We start from the raw sequence: 17,545 nt of genomic DNA, 5'->3' as shown, positions 1-17,545 counted from the left end.
AGCTCGCCTTGGCCTCCCAAAGTGCTGGGATTACAGGCCCTTCTTAACAAGTAGCTGCTCTCTTTTTGGGAAATGGTTCCTGTCTATGGCCATAGCACCCTGAACACACCTGAACTCATGTGATCTTGGAAGCTAAGCAGGGTGGGGCCTGATTAGTATTTGGAAGGGAGAAATTGCTCCTGGCTTGTTGTTAAAATCCTGATACAGACTAAACACATGAATATAGACACCAAGTGATCAAGTGACCTGAGCATGACATCAAGTGGGTGTCGTCTGATATACTATAGACTTACTGAAGACAGACAGGACTAAATAAGCCTCTGTTTCCAAGTAGGAAAGATATGTACTTTATCAGGCTTTGGCAGCTCCCGAATGTGTTCACAGTAACATGGGTGGGATCTTCACGTTTCCAGGATGTCTGTCTTAGTCTGTTTTCACGCTGCTGATAAAGACATACCCTAGACTCAGTGATTTGTAAAGAAAAAGAGGTTTAATAGACTCACAGTTCCAAATGGCTGGGGAGGAATCACAATCGTGGTGGAAGGTGAAAGGCATGTCTTACATGGCAGCAGGCAAGAGAGAGAATGAGAGAACCAAGCGAAAGGGGTTTCCCCTTATAAAACCATCAGATCTCATGAGACTTATTCACTACCACAAGAACAGTATGGGGGTAATCACCCTCCCTCCCCCTGTGATTCAGTTATCTCCCACTGGGACGCTCCCACAACATGTGGAAATTATGGAAGCTACAATTCAAGATGAGATTTGGGTGGGGACACAGCCAAACCATGTCAATGCCTAGTCCTGCTGTATGTTAGTAGTTAGCCCCTAGGAAACACCTGGGCATCATTCAGAATTCCCTGTGACTAGTTCAGAAAAAAAAAAAAACAAACCCTCAAGTCTGGTTCACAGATGGTTCTTCATGGCATCCTGGCACCACATGAAATTGGATCGTTAGGCCTCTGCTTTTACCATTTTGAGTGGTCCAAAAGGACAATGGGAATGGAAACACCTTCAAGTGGGAAGAACTTCAATTACCATATTCCTTATCTATTGTGTTATCTATGGTAAATGATTCTTACTATCAAGGAGAGAGGTAGGATTGTTAATGTATGATTGGAGATAAGGAGGAGTATGTCTATTATTCAGGGAATCCTGCTAGTTGCCTCCTAATCTGCCCACATGCAGTTGAAGGAGTGAAGAAAACAATTCAGCATCTTATAAATGCAGGATCAAGAGTGCAAACTTCTCAGGAATAAATTTCAAGTGACCTGTCAGCTCAGGAAACTTTCCAATAAAGGTGTTGGCTGAAAGCAAAGGAAATATGAAATGAGTAGTTACAAAAGAAATTATTGTATATCAAACATGACCTCATGAAAAGCTGTAAAAATGAGAACTATCATGAGGACCCCTATTTTTTTCATTGCTCTGTTATGTTCTCATTTTTATATAATTCCTTTTATTTTCCACCCTCCCTTCTACCTGTGATTTTATACAGGATGTGTAGGTAATATCTCAGTGCAGAGATTACAGGATACCAAAATGCTGCTGAGTTATAAACTAAAAAGAGGATAAACATAAAGCAGAAATTAATGCAAGAACTGATGAGACTGTGTCATCACTTTCAAAGAGATGGTTTGTTTTTATTTGTACAAGGAATAGATGCATTATGTTAGGCAGTAGCACTTTGAAGTTATGATGAGTTTATTTGGAACTTTAAATATCAGAAGATGGAGAGGGATGAAATGTTGAAAAGTCCAAAGGATGTAGTGGGGCACAGATGATACATTGGCTCACCCAACACCAATTCTAGCCCTCTCTTGGGCTTTCTTTCCTATATTTCAGTGACTGGAAATGGAATTTGCACAGTAACTACCAAAGGAGCATAAACCTCATTTTAATAAATGCAAACAGTATCATCCTGTGAAAACCAACTTGTATTCATGATTGTTCAAAAGCTCTTAGCCAAAAAGAAATAGAAGTTAACTTCCTTAACCCAATAAAAGAATTAACCAACCACAGTAGCAAAAAATCGCACCTCATGTTGAAATATAAATGCATTCCTATTATCATTTATGCTGTTCCAAACTAACACAATAAATCAAGAAAAAGAAATGAGATGTAAATATTTAAATAAACAAAAATGTGTCATTTTCAAGTGACACATTTGCATACCAAGAAAATAATAGTAATGAAAACAATTATAATACAATTTAACATTTATTAGGCCCTTATTGTATCAGACACTTTACTAAGCTGTTTATATATATATATAAAATAACTTAGTGAAAATAAATTATTAACAAAAACTACATTTTTACAAAAAAATAGATTATTTAGGTAAAATATTGTAATTTTTTAAAGTCTGGCAAGCAGTTGGATGTGTGCATAACATACACAATAAAACAATGTTCCTGTAAATAATACAATATTTTTTAAAAGAAAAAATATAGTTCCCAAAATAAATAAATAGATAAAAAAGCTAGGAATAATCAAATAGATGATGGATAACACCTATATGAAGAAAATTGGAAAATATCATTGAAAGGCATAAATGGACAAATGGCTAGATATGCCAATGTCCTAGAAGAAAGAATTTAATATGATATATATTTCACTTCTCCCCAAGTTTATATATATAATTCAATGCAATCTAAATCAACATACCAATAAAATTTTTGCTAAAAATTGACAAGCTGATTCTAAAATGCGTGTGAAAAATTTTGTACATGTATAAGAAGAACCAAGAAATTAAATGACAAAATACTAAATAAAGAAGCAGGACTTATTTTATAATAATGGCAACTAAAACATTTTGTTATTCCACAGGGAGAAACAAATATATCAACGGAGACAACTTTGGAAACAATGGAAACAAAGAACCAAAAATAAACCTGCACATAAATAAAAACTCCATATATGACAAAGGCAGTGTCATGAATTAAGTCAAATGGAAAAATAAAATAAAACACTATCCTAAATGCATTAAATAAACAAGTACATAAAACAAGCCAAGTAATTCAAAACTCAGAAAAAAATATAGAAGAATATTTTTATGATATTAAGACAGGGAGAAATTTCTTAAAGAAAATGTAGGAAACTCAAATCACAAAGAATACACTACAAAATTAACATATTCCACATGACAAAGTAGTTATAAACAAGGCTAAGAAACAAGCAATAGACTAGAGATGTTTGAAACATATTAACATGCAATAAGTTATTTTTTCAGAGTTTATTAAAAACTCCTATACATAAAAAATTGAAAAATTAGTAAAGCATTTGAACAGCAATTCACTGAAAATGAAATTCAAATGGGCAGCAAATAAATTTTCCATCTCATTGGCCATTAGATTGGGTGCACATAACTGAGTTTTGGAAAATGGGATATGGGCAGAAGTGATGAATGCCACTTATGGTTCTGGGAAAAGAAGGAAATAAAATGGAGGAGGAGAAAAAAAACTGTAAGAGGAAGAAGAGAGGGTAGGCAAAGAGAAGGAGGAAAAAAAGGAAAAGAAGGAACAGAAGTAGAAGCAGCTGCCAACCCCAATCTCTGATCCTCCAGCTAGCTTTCCCTCTGCTAAAACAAAAGCAAAGAAAATGTATTCATGATGGCAGGGCTAAATGATAAAGGAGGGCCCCCCTTCCCCACCACCTTCTTATTTGTTACGCAATAAATTAATTGTTTAGGGTTTGTTACTGCAGTATGGCCTAACCCTAACCTAATACGACACTCAGCCTGGTTTAGCCACATTTGCCACATCCCAGCTAATGACAACTCCATCCCTTGAAATATTAAAATAAAAGACTCGATGTTATTTCCACCTCCTCTTTTTCTTTAACATCCAACATCCAATCCATCAGAGAATCTTATGGTTCCACCTTCAGAAGACATCCAGAATCTAACTTTGACAGTCATCTTCCAAGTGATCGTCATCTGTCACTTGGATTATTGCAATGGTCTAAAAATTATTCTCCCTGCTTCCTTACTCATTCTCCTATAGTCTAATCTCAACCCAGGAATCATAGTGATTCTCTTGAAATGTATGTCAGAATTTCTGTAAAGTGATTATGTCAGCAGTGTAGTTGTTTTAAGTGTCCCAAACTTCTCTTGAAAATCAAATAGAGAAGCTAGTATAGCTAAGACGATGGGAACAACAGCCCCAAGAGTGTGGGTATATCTTGGGGACGAAGCAGCTACAGCAGCAGGACATGCACGATCAACAGTTGTGGTGAGAGAGCATGAAGTGAAAGACAGCTAAATAGCTTAAAAGTCATAAAAACCAAAAAGTCAGCAATAAATAAACATGACCCCCCCGCCCCTGCCTCAAAAAAAAAAAAAAAAAAAACATTTTGCCCTGAGAGGAAATCTGGGAAGAAAAAAATGTCTAAGAACAATTCGTGATATTGGAAAAAGTCCTCACAGCCTCAGAGCTGCAGATCAGTGCCAAAATTACACAGATGTTGGGGAAACTAAAATGGGTATGGTGGTTCTGGCCTTCAATAAAATCTCACATACTTCCCTCCAGTAGGACAATGCCTCATCCCATTGGAAATAGCAAAACTGAAAAAGGAAGGAACCATAAGAAATGAGAGAGAGAGAATGAGAGAATGTTTGACAGGCTCAGAGAAAGGAAGTCTCAGGAAGTACTTTAAGAGCAAATGCTTTTTAGCTACTCTTGCCACCAAAAAAAAAGTTGCTATGTGAGATGATGGATATGTTAATTTGCTTCACTATAGTAACCATTTTACTATCTACATAACATCATGCTGTAATCTTCAAATATACACAATCCAATTTTTTAAAAAAAGAATTCAGAACATACAGGAAAATATTTATCATTATTAATGGATAAATAAAAATAGAGCAAAAAGAGTAAATGCAAGACCTGATACTGAGAGCACAGCCATGGAGGACAAGACAGTGGACCTCACAGATGAATGGCAGGGAAGCCTTTCTTTTTTTTTTTTTTTTTTTTTTGAGACAGAGCCTCACTCTGTTGCCCAGGCTGGAGCGCAGCAATGGCGCGATCTCGGTTCACTGCAACCTCCACCTCCCAGGTTCAAGCAATTCTCCTGCCTCAGCCTCCCGAGTAGCTGGGATTACAGTCGCCGGTCACTACACCCGGCTAATTTTTTGTATTTTTAGTAGAGACAGGGTTTCACCATGTTGGCCAGGCTGGTCTCGAACCCCTGACCTCATGATTTGCCCACCTCGGCCTCCCAAAGTGCTGGGATTACAGGCATGAACCACCACACCCAGCCAGGGAAACCTTTCTTAACCAGATATGGCTTAGAGAAACAAAGTGACTCGTAGAGAGAGGACATATTTTTAACCTTTCCTGGTAAAAACAGAGAAAAAATTCTTAAACTGTGCTACAGAGAAAGCCACCTTGTCTTGTCTTTCTCCTATTAACCCAGAAAGTTCCATCTGATTTTGTTCCTCGTTCAAACATCGTGTACAAAAAAAAAAAAAATACTTTCTAGCACCATACCAAATTATTACAATAAAAAGTTGAATGAGGCCTTAATAAAATTAAGACAGAGAGAATTCATCAGAAAAATGAGGTCATGGAACAGATGAAAACTGTAATATTTAAGTATTAGAGAAGAATGAAAGCTTTGACAAAAACAGCACCAACAAGCAATAGAAAAAGCTCAGAACAAGTGAATAATCAGTAAAAAATTAAGAAAAAAATAATTTCACAAAAGAGGACTAAATTAGAAAAACACAAAAGCAAAATGACACCATAAAAGGTAGAGTAAAGTAAATAAGAACAAAGAAGGAAGAAAATTGAGGGGAAATGAAACGATTTTTTTTAATGATTCAAAAAAAAGGATTTGAGAAATATTTGCCTGATAGGCAGAATAATGGCCCCACAAAGATGTCTACATCCTAAACCCTGAGGCCTATGAGAGTTGCCCTGCATGGCAAAAGGACATTAGAGATGTGGTTAAACTGAGGATGTCCAGATGAAGTGATTATTCTTGATTATCCAGGTGGGTGCAATATCATTACCAGGGTACTTAGAGGCAGCAGGTTTAGAGTCAGAGGAGAGGTGACAATGGAAGGAGAGGTTCTAGGGATATAGGCCCGTGAGTCAGGTCATACAGACAGCTTCTAGAGACTGGAAAAGGCATGAAACTGATTCTCCTCTGGAGCCTGCAGAAGGAACGCAGCTCTGCCCACCCATTTTAGATTTCTGACTTCCAGAACTATAAGAAAATAAATTTGTGTTGTTTTAAGCCACTAAGCTTGTGATAATTTGCTACAAACATCAGCAATAGGAAATGAATGCAATGTGATAGACATACAATATAGGAAACCTAAGGGCTAATATACATAAAATTGATGTCTTCAAAGAAGAAAATAAAAATAATGAAAAAGAAGAAATATTTAAAATTATAATTGCAAAATATTTCCTAAATAAAATATTAAAAAGCATAGCATACTGTGTGTCAGATTTTGGGGTCTGGGTCCAGCCTATGCTGAAGTCCGAGGGGAGTGGGTGGATGAGCAGAAAGAACACTCGGGGGGCCGTAGGCAGGTAAAAGATTATTTTATTCAGCAGCAGCTCTCGTCAGCAGCTTCCTCACACTAGCTCTCCACACTGCTCACCTTTATCTCGGCTGTTTGCTCGGGCTCTGTGGCTCCTGCCGCCCCCACACCTGCAGCTGCACGGCCAGCTCTCCCTTGCCTTCAGGGTCAACAGCTTCACTCTGTCTGTCTCTGGGCACCAGTGCGAGCTGTGCTGTGGCTCTCCTCTGTCCACCTACAAGAAGGACAGCTCTGGTTCTCTTTCTCTCTTTCTCTGGGTGCCAGTGCACCCGCCGTGTTAAGCCATGTTGAGCCAGGCCGAGCCTCAAGAGCCCCTGTACAGTGTTAGCAAGGCAATTATACCTTTTACAGACGATAGTGGCTCAGAGCCAAGTATGAACTTACACAAACAGGTTATATAACAAATGGAGGTGTGCACCTGTGCCCCCAACTCACTGAGTCATGCAGGCCTGGACATCCGCCTCGGCCTATTCCTTGACCAAAGCACATTCATGTACCTTACACTCCACCCTCTAGGCCGAGGGAGACATAGGCCTTGAACACACAGGTTTGATACACAGGTTTGGCACATAGGCCTGACATATCAACTTTGGGCATGCAGGCCCGATACATACACATAGGCTTGACACATAAGCCTCACACACAAGCTATGGGCATGCAAGCTTGATACACAGGTTTGGGCACACAGGCCCGATACATACACATAGGCTTTGATAAACTGGCTATTGATGCAGGTTACCACAGGTGTCACCTCCTTGGTGATTACCACTCATACTGCCCTGAGTTTAGCTTATTAGCTACTTCGCCCACACCTGGTTTTAAACCATATGGTGTCAGTACTAGGCTGTTGTCAATACTGCAGCAGCAGCAGTACTCTGGCTGGATCTATCTGTATACCACGCCCCATCAGGAATGGGGGTATGCCCTTCCTTATGGTAAAGGCTCAGGGTCTAGGGGTGCCTCAGGCCCCATGGCTTTATCTTGCATTAGGGCTACAGACCCTAAAACCTCTTGTAACTCTGTTGGTAAGGGACTTGTACTCAGTGTACTTTACTGCTCTAAATAGGCGCTCCACTTCGCTAAAGTGGATGTCTGTACCGTCCCAGTTTGAGGGCTTGTAACCCATGAACACACCCACCCTGTTGTCAGGTAAGTCATCTGCACGACGACTGTAGCCCATCCCGCCACACTCTTATGAGCCTGAAGGGCAGTATATACAGTTACCAACTGCTTTCCCAGTCCGAGGTGGTGGTTATCCATGAACACACCCATCCTGCTATTAAACTGCTTCTTTATTAAGGAATACCAGAGCTCAGCTCCCTTCCATACTTGGAACTAACAGCCCACTGGAGCTTCCAAGCATTCCATGCACTGCTATAGGCCCTAGCCAAAACTATCTGTGATTACATGTACATCTAGTGTAAATGGGCCTCCTTGGTTAGAAAGGCTGTCTCAGCCTTATCATCCCAATCTCAGGCAAAAGGGGGTGTTGCCGCTTCTAAACCTGCAAGAGAATTGGAAGTTAACATAACGTCATTAACAAAATCATGACACACGATGGGGCTATGCACATAGCCCTGCAGCAACACTGTAAAAGTCCATTGTCGCCCTGCCATGAAGGCAAACTGTTTCAGGCTCTCGGTGGATTGTCTCAGTTCCGTTGTCAAATGGTCCATTAAGTCCGTGACAGACAGCACAGCTGCCAAGCCATGCAAAACATCCGCCCCCGGAGTGTCCTCAGGTATGGGAGAGACATACACAGGGCATAAGCGGAGAGCCAAGCGGCCAATGCCAAGATGCAGAGACAGAGGTTTCACTTTCACTGACCAGCCTGTATAGCCATTAATAAATGCAGCTCTGCCTGAAAACTTATGCAGATTCAGGGACCAATAGATTGCCAGGTCCACATGTGGCTCTGGTTGTCTGGTGCCCCGCACAAGCCAGGCATCTCGGCCAGTTCTCTTATCAAACAGAAAAGGCTTTACACTTCCGCCAGCTACAGCGGGTACTTTTTGAACTGGAACTCTTGGGCAGGACCGGGTTGCGCAGCAATGTCCTTCTCCCGAATGACTTGCAGTTAAGTTTGTACATGACTGCCGACATTACTTACTTCACTCCCACAACTCAGCGGGGGCACAGGGACCAGAGGAAGTGTGCTCCACCACAGTAGAGGGGCTCTGGGCCTACCCTTGGGGCCCAACAGCTGCTCATGCTCTATTTTCCGGTGCATCACTGGGCGAGCCTGTAATAGAGGTTCTTCCTCCTCCCTGTGCTGTGTCCCGCAGGGACTGGACATGCACTTCCCACCAGCACAGTCACAAACGCCCATCTGACTCTGCGGCAAAGGCATACTTCTCGGTGCTGTGCACTTCCAGGTGCTTCAGCTCCTTCTCCACACTCATGGGAGACCAGTGCACCGTCTCCCACGTTTCCATTGGGACCCATCCAAGCAGCACCACTGCCACCAGGTACCACAGCTCTTGCTGCGGCCACATAGCCGACCCAGGAGCCCTCAGGGGCTGAAGACCCACTCACCTCATCCCATCCTCACGGCCAATTGTCAGATCCTGGGGTCAAGGTCCAGCCCATGCTGAAGTCCGAGGGGAGTGGGTGAATGAGCAGAAAGAACACTCAGGGAGCCGTAGGCAGGTAAAAGTTGATTTTATTCAGCAGCAGCTCTCATCAGCAGCTTCCTCACACTAACTCTCTACACTGTTCGCCTTTATCTCAGCTGTTTGTTCTGGCTCTGTGGCACCTGCCACCCCCACGCCTGCAGCTGCATGGCCAGCTGTCCCTCACCTTCAGGGTCAGCAGCTTCACTCTTTCTGTCTCTGGGCACCAGGGCGAGCCTTGTTGCGGCTCACCTCTGTGATCCCCACTGTTGGAGATGGGGCCTAGTGGGAGGTGTTTGGGTTATGGGGGGTGCATCCTTCATAAATGACTTGGTGCCCTCCCTGCAATAAAGAGTGAATTCTCACTCTATTAGTTCACCCAAGAGCTGGCTGTTTAAAAAGAGCTTGACACCTCCTTCTCTCTGTCTTGCCGTATAACACATCTGCCTCTCCTTTGCTTTCTGCCATGAGTAACAGCTTCCTGAGGCCTCACCAGAAGACAAGCAGATGCTGGTGCCATGCTTGTGCCTCCTGCAGAACCATGAGCCAAATAAACCTCTCTTCTTTACAAATTACCCAGTCTCAGGTATTCCTTTATAGCAATGCAAAACAGAAGAGTATAGTATGCTCTGCATACACTTCCAGAACAATCTGTTTCATCCACATTAAATATTTACTCTGGCAAATATTTCTCAGCCACATTATCCTATGCAGCTTTTCCTTAAAATCTTCAGTACCTTCAGTATTGGCACCTGTTGCTTCACCACTGACCTTCACATTATAAAAGTCATGATACCTTTTAAAGTGTTGGAGCTACCCAGGACTTGCTATAAACATTTGCACATAACATAGCATAATACCCATGCTTAATGAGAGGTGTTTGGGTCATGATGGCAAACTCTTCATGAATAGATTTATACTTTCCCTTGTTGGGAGTGAGTGAATTTTCATGCTATTACTTTCCATGAGAGCTGGTTGTTAAAAAGAGCCTGGCACCTCCCTACCTCCTGCTTCCTCTCTTGCCATATGATTTCTGCACACCTTTATGTGCATAAATTAGAAAACCTAGAGGAGATGGATAAACTCCTGGAAATATACAACCCTCCTAGATTAAACTAGGAAGATATAGAATCTCTGAACAGACCAATAACAAGCAGCGAGATTGAAATGGTAATAAAAAAATTGCCAACAAAAAAAAGTCGAGGACCAGATGGATTCACAGCAGAATTCTATCAGACATCAAAGAATAATTAGTTCTAATCCTATTAATACTATTCCAAAAGATAGAGAAAGAGGGAATCCTTCCTAAAGTATTCTCTGAATCCATAAAAAGAAACAAAATAATGGCGTTCAATTCACAGCAACCCGGATGGAATTGGAGACCATTATTCTAAGTGAAGTAACTCAGGAAGGGAAAACTGAACATTCTCTTCAGAGAATACTTTGGGGAGGATTCCCTCTTTCTCTATCTTTTGGAATAGTATTAACAGGATTAGAACCAATTCTTCTTTGATGCCTGATAGAATTCTGCTGTGAATCCATCTGGTCCTTGACTTTTTTTTGTTGGCAATTTTTTAATTACCATTTCAATCTCGCTGCTTGTTATTGGTCTGTTCAGAGATTCTATATCTTCCTGGTTTAATCTAGGAGGGTTGTATATTTCCAGGAGTTTATCCATCTCCTCTAGGTTTTCTAATTTATGCACATAAAGGTGTTCATAGCAGCCTCGAAAAATCTTTTGTGTTTCTGTGGCATCACTTGTAATATCTCTTGTTTCATTTCTAATTGAGATTATTTGGGTTGTCTCTCTTCTTTGTTAATCTCACTAATAGTCTATCAATTTATCTTTTCAAAGAACCAGATTTTTCCTTCATGTATCTTTTGTATTGTTTTCATTGTTGTTGTTTCAGTTCATTTGGTTCTGCTCTGATCTTTGTTATTTCTTTTATTCTGCTGGGTTTGGGTTTGGATTGTTCTTGTTTCTCTAGTTCCATGAGGTGTGACCTTAGATTGTCTATTTGTGCTCTTTCAGACTTTTTGATGTAGGCATTTAATGCTATGAACTTTCATCTTAGCACTGGTTTTGCTTTATCCCAGAGATTTTGATATGTTGTGTAGCTATTATTATTCAGTTCAAAGAATGTTTTAATTTCCATCTTGATTTCATTGTTGACCCAATGATCATTCAGGAGCAGGTTATTTAAGTTCCATGTATTTCCATGGTTTTGAGAGTTCCTTTTGGAGTTGATTTCCAATTTTATTCCACTGTGGTCTGAGAGAATACTTGATATAATTTCAATTTTCTTAAATGTACTGAGGCTTGTTTGGTAGCCTATCAGATGGTTTTTCTTGGAGAATGTTCTATGTGTTGATCAATAAAATGTATATTCTGTAATTGTTGGGTAGAATGTTCTGTAAATATCTGTTAAATCCATTTGTTCAAAGGTATAATTTAAATCCATTGTTTCTTTGTTGACTTTCTGTCTTGATGACCTGTCTAGTGCTGTCAGTGGTCTATTAAAGTCTCCCACTATTATTGTGTTGCCATCTATCTCATTTCTTAGGTCGAGTAGTAATTGTTTTATAAATTTGGGAGCTCCAGTGTTAGGTGCATATATATGTAGAATTGCGATATTTTCCTGTCGGACTAGTCCTTTTATCATTGTATAATGTCCCTCTTTGTCTTTTTTAACAGCTGTTGCTTTAAAGTTTGTTTCATATGATATAATAATAGCTACTTTTGCTTGCTTTTGGTGTACATTTGCGTAGAATATATTTTTCTACCCTTTAAGTTTATGTGAGTCCTTGTGTTTTAGATGAGTCTCCTGAAAACAACAGAAACTTAGTTCATGAATTCTTATCCATTCTGCTATTATGTATCTTTTAAGAGGAGCATTTAGGCCATTTATAGTCAATGTTAGTATTGGGATGTAGTCCCGATGTAGTATTGGGATGTAGTACCAATGTAGTATTGGGACAACAGGTGCATATATATTTCATAATAAAGAGTATATAAACAATTTAAAACATATTAATACAAAATAACGTGTATGTACACTTTGGAGAATTAAAACATTTGCCAATACCTCAGAAGTCCCTGAGCACACTCTTTAATTCTGGATTTTGTGTTGATTCACTCTTGTATATTAAAAAATAACTTTGCTACATGTATATTGTATTTGTTTTCTACTACTTCTGTAATAAATTACCACAAACTTGGTGGCCTAAAGCAGTACAAATATATGATCTTATAGTTCTGTAGGTTTGGAGTCTAATGTGGGTCTTGCTGGGCTGAAATCAAGGTGTCCATAGGGCTGCATTTCCTTCTGGAGGCTCTCAGGGAGAGTCTATTTCCTTGCCTTTTCCAGTTTCCAGAGGCCACCCACATTCCTTGGCTCATGGTCATTTTCCACCTTTGAAACCAGCAACATTGCCTATCTCTGACTCCTCTTTCTTAGTCATGGCTCCCTTTAACCACAGATGGAAAAGATTTTATGCCTTTAAGGTCCCATGTCATTAGATTGGATTCACCTGGACAATCTCCTCATCTCAAGGTCTTTGATGTCATCATAATTACAAGATATTTTTTGCCGTGTAAGGTACTTTTTGCTATGTAAGGTAAAACTATATTCACAGGTTCCAGGGAATAGGTGTAGATATCTGGTGGGAGGGATGCATTGTTCTGCCTACCACATGTATATATTTTCAAAAAATATTTTGGAGGAGTTGTGGATTATGATGGCAGACAGGAAGCAGGACTAGCTTGCAGCTCCTGTTTGGATGGACAGAGCAGCATGTGGAGACTCACACTGTGAACTTTTGCTCTAAGAACTACTACAGGAAATTACCAGGAAAGCCAAGAGACTCTGCAGACACTTTGAAGGAACTGGATTACTGTTGCAGGCTCCCTGAGTTGCTGAAAAACTGTTAATGGGCTTGCTTTCTCAAAGGGGAGGTTCATTATCTGGGGAAAGTTCTCAGCCCTGGTCACCAGCTGCCTGGAAATAGACTTTGTGCCATTAAGGGGGCACAGTGGGAGTGAGACTGGCCTTTAGGACTGTTGGCTGCATGGCAGCGGGGTGAGGCCAGTGACTGCTGCTTTTCCCCCCACTTCCCTGGCAACCTGTATGACTCAGCAGAGGCAGCCATAATCCCTCTGGGAATATAACTCCATCGGACTAGGAACCATATCTCCATCCCTTTCAGCAGCTGCAGCAAGCTCCCTCCAAGGAGAAGCTGAGCTCAGACACATCTATCCCTGACCCACATGGTGGTCTTTCTCTACCCACCCTGGTGGCCAAAGACAAAGGTCATAATCTCTTGGAAGCTCTATGGCCCTGCCCACTGCCTGAGAAACCTGAATACTTAGCCGGGTGTCCCTAAGGCAAGTTTGCATGCTCTCTACAGGACTGCAGCTGATGTGGTCTTGAAAGCACCACCTGCTGGCTAGAGGCCAACTAACACGAAACCAGTGCACTAAACAAAAACACAACCAAGGACCGTCAGAGAGTCCACTTGACACCCCTGCTACCTCTGCCAGAGCAGGTGCTGGTATCCATGGCTGCAAGACCTGAAGATGGATCACATCACAGGACTCTTTGCAGACACTCCTCGGTACCAGCTCAGCGCCTGGTAGCTCTGCTGGGTGGCTAGACCCAGAAGAGCAAAACCAGTTACTACGGTTTGGCTCTCAGGAAGCCCCATTCGTAGGGGAAGAGGAGAATGCCACTTCAAGGGAGCACGCTGTGGGACGAAAAAAATCTGAACAGCAGCCCTTGAATCTCAGATCTTCCCTTTGACACAGTCTACCCAAATGAGAAGGAACCAGAAAAACAATTATGGTAATATGACAAAATAGGGTTCTTTCACACCCCTAAATGATCATACTAGCTCACCAGCAATGGATCCAAACCAAAATAAAATATCTGAATTGTCAGAAAAGGAATTCAGAAGGTCGATTATTAAGCTAATCAAGAAGGCACCAGAGAAAGGTAAAGTCTAACTTAAAGAAATAAAAGAGATGACACAGGATATGAAAGGAAAATTGCTCAGTGAAATAGAGAGCATAAATAAAAAACAATCACAATTTCTGGAAATCAAGGACACACTTAGAGAAATGCAAAACGCACTGGAAAGTCTCAGCAATAGAACCGAACAAACAGAAGAAAGAACTTCAGAGCTTGAAGACAAGGCTTTCAAATTAACACAATCCATCAGAGACAAAGAAAAAGGAATTTTAAAAAATGAACATAGCCTCCAAGAAGTTTGGGACTATGTTAAACATCCAAACCTAAGAATAATTAGTGTTCCTAAGGAAGAAGAGAAATCTAAAAGTTTGGAAAACATATTTGAGGGAATCATCAAGGAAAGCTTCCCTGGCCTGCTAGAGATCTAGACGTCCAAATACAAGAAGCTGAAAGAACACCTGGGAAGTTCATTGCAAAAAGATCATCAACTAGGCACATAGGCATCAGGTTATCTAAAGTAAAGACGAATGAAAGAATCTTAAGAGCTGTGAGGCAAAAGCATCAGGTAACCTATAAAGAAAACCTATCAGATTAACAGCAGATTTCTCAGCAGAAACCTTAAAGGTTAGATGAGATTGGGGTCCTATTTTTAGTCTCCTTCAATCAAACAATTATCAGCCAAGAACGTTTTATCAAGTGAAACTAAGCTTCATAAATGAAGAAAAGATACAGTCTTTTCCAGACAAACAAATGCTGAGAGAATTTGTCACTACCAAGCCAGAACTACAAGAACTGTTAAAAGGATCTCTAAATCTTGAAACAAATCCTTGAAATACACCAAAATGGAATCTCTTTAAATCATAAATCTCGCAGGACCTAAATAACAATAACACAATGAAAAAAAACCCAAGGTATTCAGGCAGCAAGCACGATAAATAGAAGAGTACTTCAATAATGAAATATATACTTATGAAATATATATAGACATTATTATAAAATGTATATATTTGTTATGAAATGTATTTCATAATAAAGTGTATATAAGCCTCCCAAGTAGCTGGGACTATAGGTGCACACCGCCATGCCAAGCTAATTGTTTTTTAGGGATGGGATCTTGCTATGCTGCCCAGGTTGGCCTGAAACCCCTGATCTCAAGTGATTCTTCTACCCTGGTGTCCCAAAGCACTGGGATTACAGGCATGAGCCACCATGCCCAATCTAAATGATATATTTTATATTTAAAAAAACTGTTTAAAGACAAAAGCTATAGGCTAGAGTGTCTGCTGCAGAGGAGCATCACCTTGAGTACACTGAATGGACATCTCCTAGATGGGAATTTTCTCAATGCCCTGTGACTAGATGGATAACAGGGCAGAGAGTGGAGATGGCAGGAGAGCTTCCTGTGTTCTCTACCTTTTGGGATAGCAAGGCTGTGTGAATTTCTCATGATTGTGTAGAGATCATGAAACTTACCTGTGAGCCAACTTACTGGAGTCCCAGTCATGAAGGCCATCTACTCACTGAGCAGGCCTCAGTAATAAAAGTCTGCTGGGAGGCCCCCTGTGGCATAAACTGGTGTGAGAGCGGCTTGTAGAAGTACTGGAGCAGCAGCTGCATCTGAAATATCAGGGAACTGTACAGGAGAAGTCTGTGCACTACCCCTCCGAAGAACCCAATGGTGCACCTGTAGTCCCTGATATTCCCAGTGTCTGGTCTCACCACACCCATGAACATGCCAGCCTATTAGTGTCTGTCTCCAAAGCACAAACAGCCACAGGGAGAGAACTGTGGCCAAGACCAGTTAAGCAAAGACATGCTTGCCCTTTTCTCTACATCTTTCCTCCCTGATCCCTCCCACCCTGTGGAACTGGACCCTAGCACAAGGAGGCGGGGAAGGGAATGACGGAGCAGACTGTACCCGGTCTGCATTCCAAGTCCCTTCAGCCAAAAGCCTGTCCTGTAATAAGAAAAAAAGTTGTAGAACAGATAAATTAAAATTTTAAATTGTACTGGAGTTAGTTTAATAATGGAAAGTGACCAGATAATTATGGAATCTGCCCAAGATATCATAAAGGAATGGGAAAAGGAATTTCACACAGAAAAGTTTAAAACTGTATTTGGAAAAAAGAAGACTGTCAACTTCATATTCTACCCAACCAAGACTGCTAAAAACAATGTTACATAGATGTTTATGGGGTCACAGGGCAGGGTCACATGATCTCCGCTAAGCAGCAGAATGTAATGCTAAAACTCAACGGGGATTGTAGCTCCTGTATCAAGGGCTATAGTTTAGCCACTATTTCACTGTAGATAACGTATCTCAACTTCAGTTTACTTATGCATAAAATGTAGAATAATTTCTTAAAGTATGTTTTTAAGTTTGCAACTTAAAAAAATAATAATAATAGTACCTATTTATAGGATTATTGCGAGGATTACATCAAATTATGGATACAAAGTACTCACCAGGAGGCTTGACACATGTGAGCTCTTACTGAATGTGAAGTTTAATGACTGGCTGGGAGTAAGGGCTAAAGTGTGAGTAACAACAGAGAGAAAGAGATGCTGGTGATGGGGGAATTGTGGTATTGGTGATGGAGTGGAAGGGAACATTTCAGGCAGTGAGAACAACATAAGCAAAGAAACAAAGCAAGAGAAACAAGCATTGTGATGTCAGCAGGGTGGGGGATGGGTGGTATACAAACATTTTGGTGTTGCCAGAGCGTAAATTTTTAGTCAAGGAGAAAAGTCTTTTTCAGAAGTAAGGACTAAATGGTGAAAAGCTTCAAGTACCTAGTTCCTACTCTTTTTTTTTTTTTTTTTTTTTTTGAGACAGGTTTTCACTCTGTCACCCAGACTGGAGTGCAGTGGCACGATCTTGCTCCCGCTCCCAGGCTCAAGCGATTCTCCTGCCTCAGCCTCCCGAATAGCTGGGATTACAGGCATGCGCCACCATGCCTGGCTAATTTTGTACTTTTAGTAGAGATGGGGTTTCTCCATGTTGGTCAGGCTGGTCCCGACCTCAGGTGATCCGCCGACCTTGGCCTCCCAAAGTGCTGGGATTACAAGTGTGAGCTTCTGCGCCCGGCCTAGTTCCTACTCTTATGTGTTCTGCATACCAGAAAAAGGTACAAACTCTTTAGCTAGCATACATCCAAGGTCCTTTTTGTTTTTTTTGTTTTTGTTTTTTGTTTTTGTTTTGTTTTGTTTTTTGAGACGGAGTCTCACTCTTTCGCCCAGGCCGGAGTGAAGTGACGCCATCTCGGCTCACTGCAACCTCTGCCTCCTGGGTTCAAACGATTCTCCTGCCTCAGCCTCCCAAGTATCTGGGATTATAAGCGCCTGACACCACGCTTGGCTATTTTCATACTTTTAGTAGAGACAGAGTTTCCCCATGTTGGCCAGGC

General features: G+C 41.0%; 1 long non-coding RNA gene across 2 annotated transcripts; it reads right to left on the bottom strand.

Annotated features, from left to right (window-relative positions):
* Positions 1–6,662: 6,662 nt before the first annotated feature.
* Positions 6,663–16,886, bottom strand: LOC129534295 (uncharacterized). Of its 2 annotated transcripts, none has more exons than XR_008680829.2 (3): positions 16,605–16,886; positions 15,612–15,755; positions 6,663–6,773 (listed from the first exon to the last, which is right to left on the bottom strand). It is a non-coding gene; the product is annotated as an uncharacterized lncRNA (long non-coding RNA). The 2 variants fall into 2 exon arrangements; XR_008680828.2 differs by lacking the exon at positions 6,663–6,773 and adding an exon at positions 10,698–11,996.
* Between the last annotated feature and the right edge of the window lie 659 nt (positions 16,887–17,545).

Source organism: Gorilla gorilla, chromosome 5, assembly GCF_029281585.2.
Source record: "Gorilla gorilla gorilla isolate KB3781 chromosome 5, NHGRI_mGorGor1-v2.1_pri, whole genome shotgun sequence".
Taxonomy (NCBI): Eukaryota; Metazoa; Chordata; class Mammalia; order Primates; family Hominidae; genus Gorilla; species Gorilla gorilla.
This window is presented reverse-complemented; position numbering and strand designations above follow the sequence as displayed.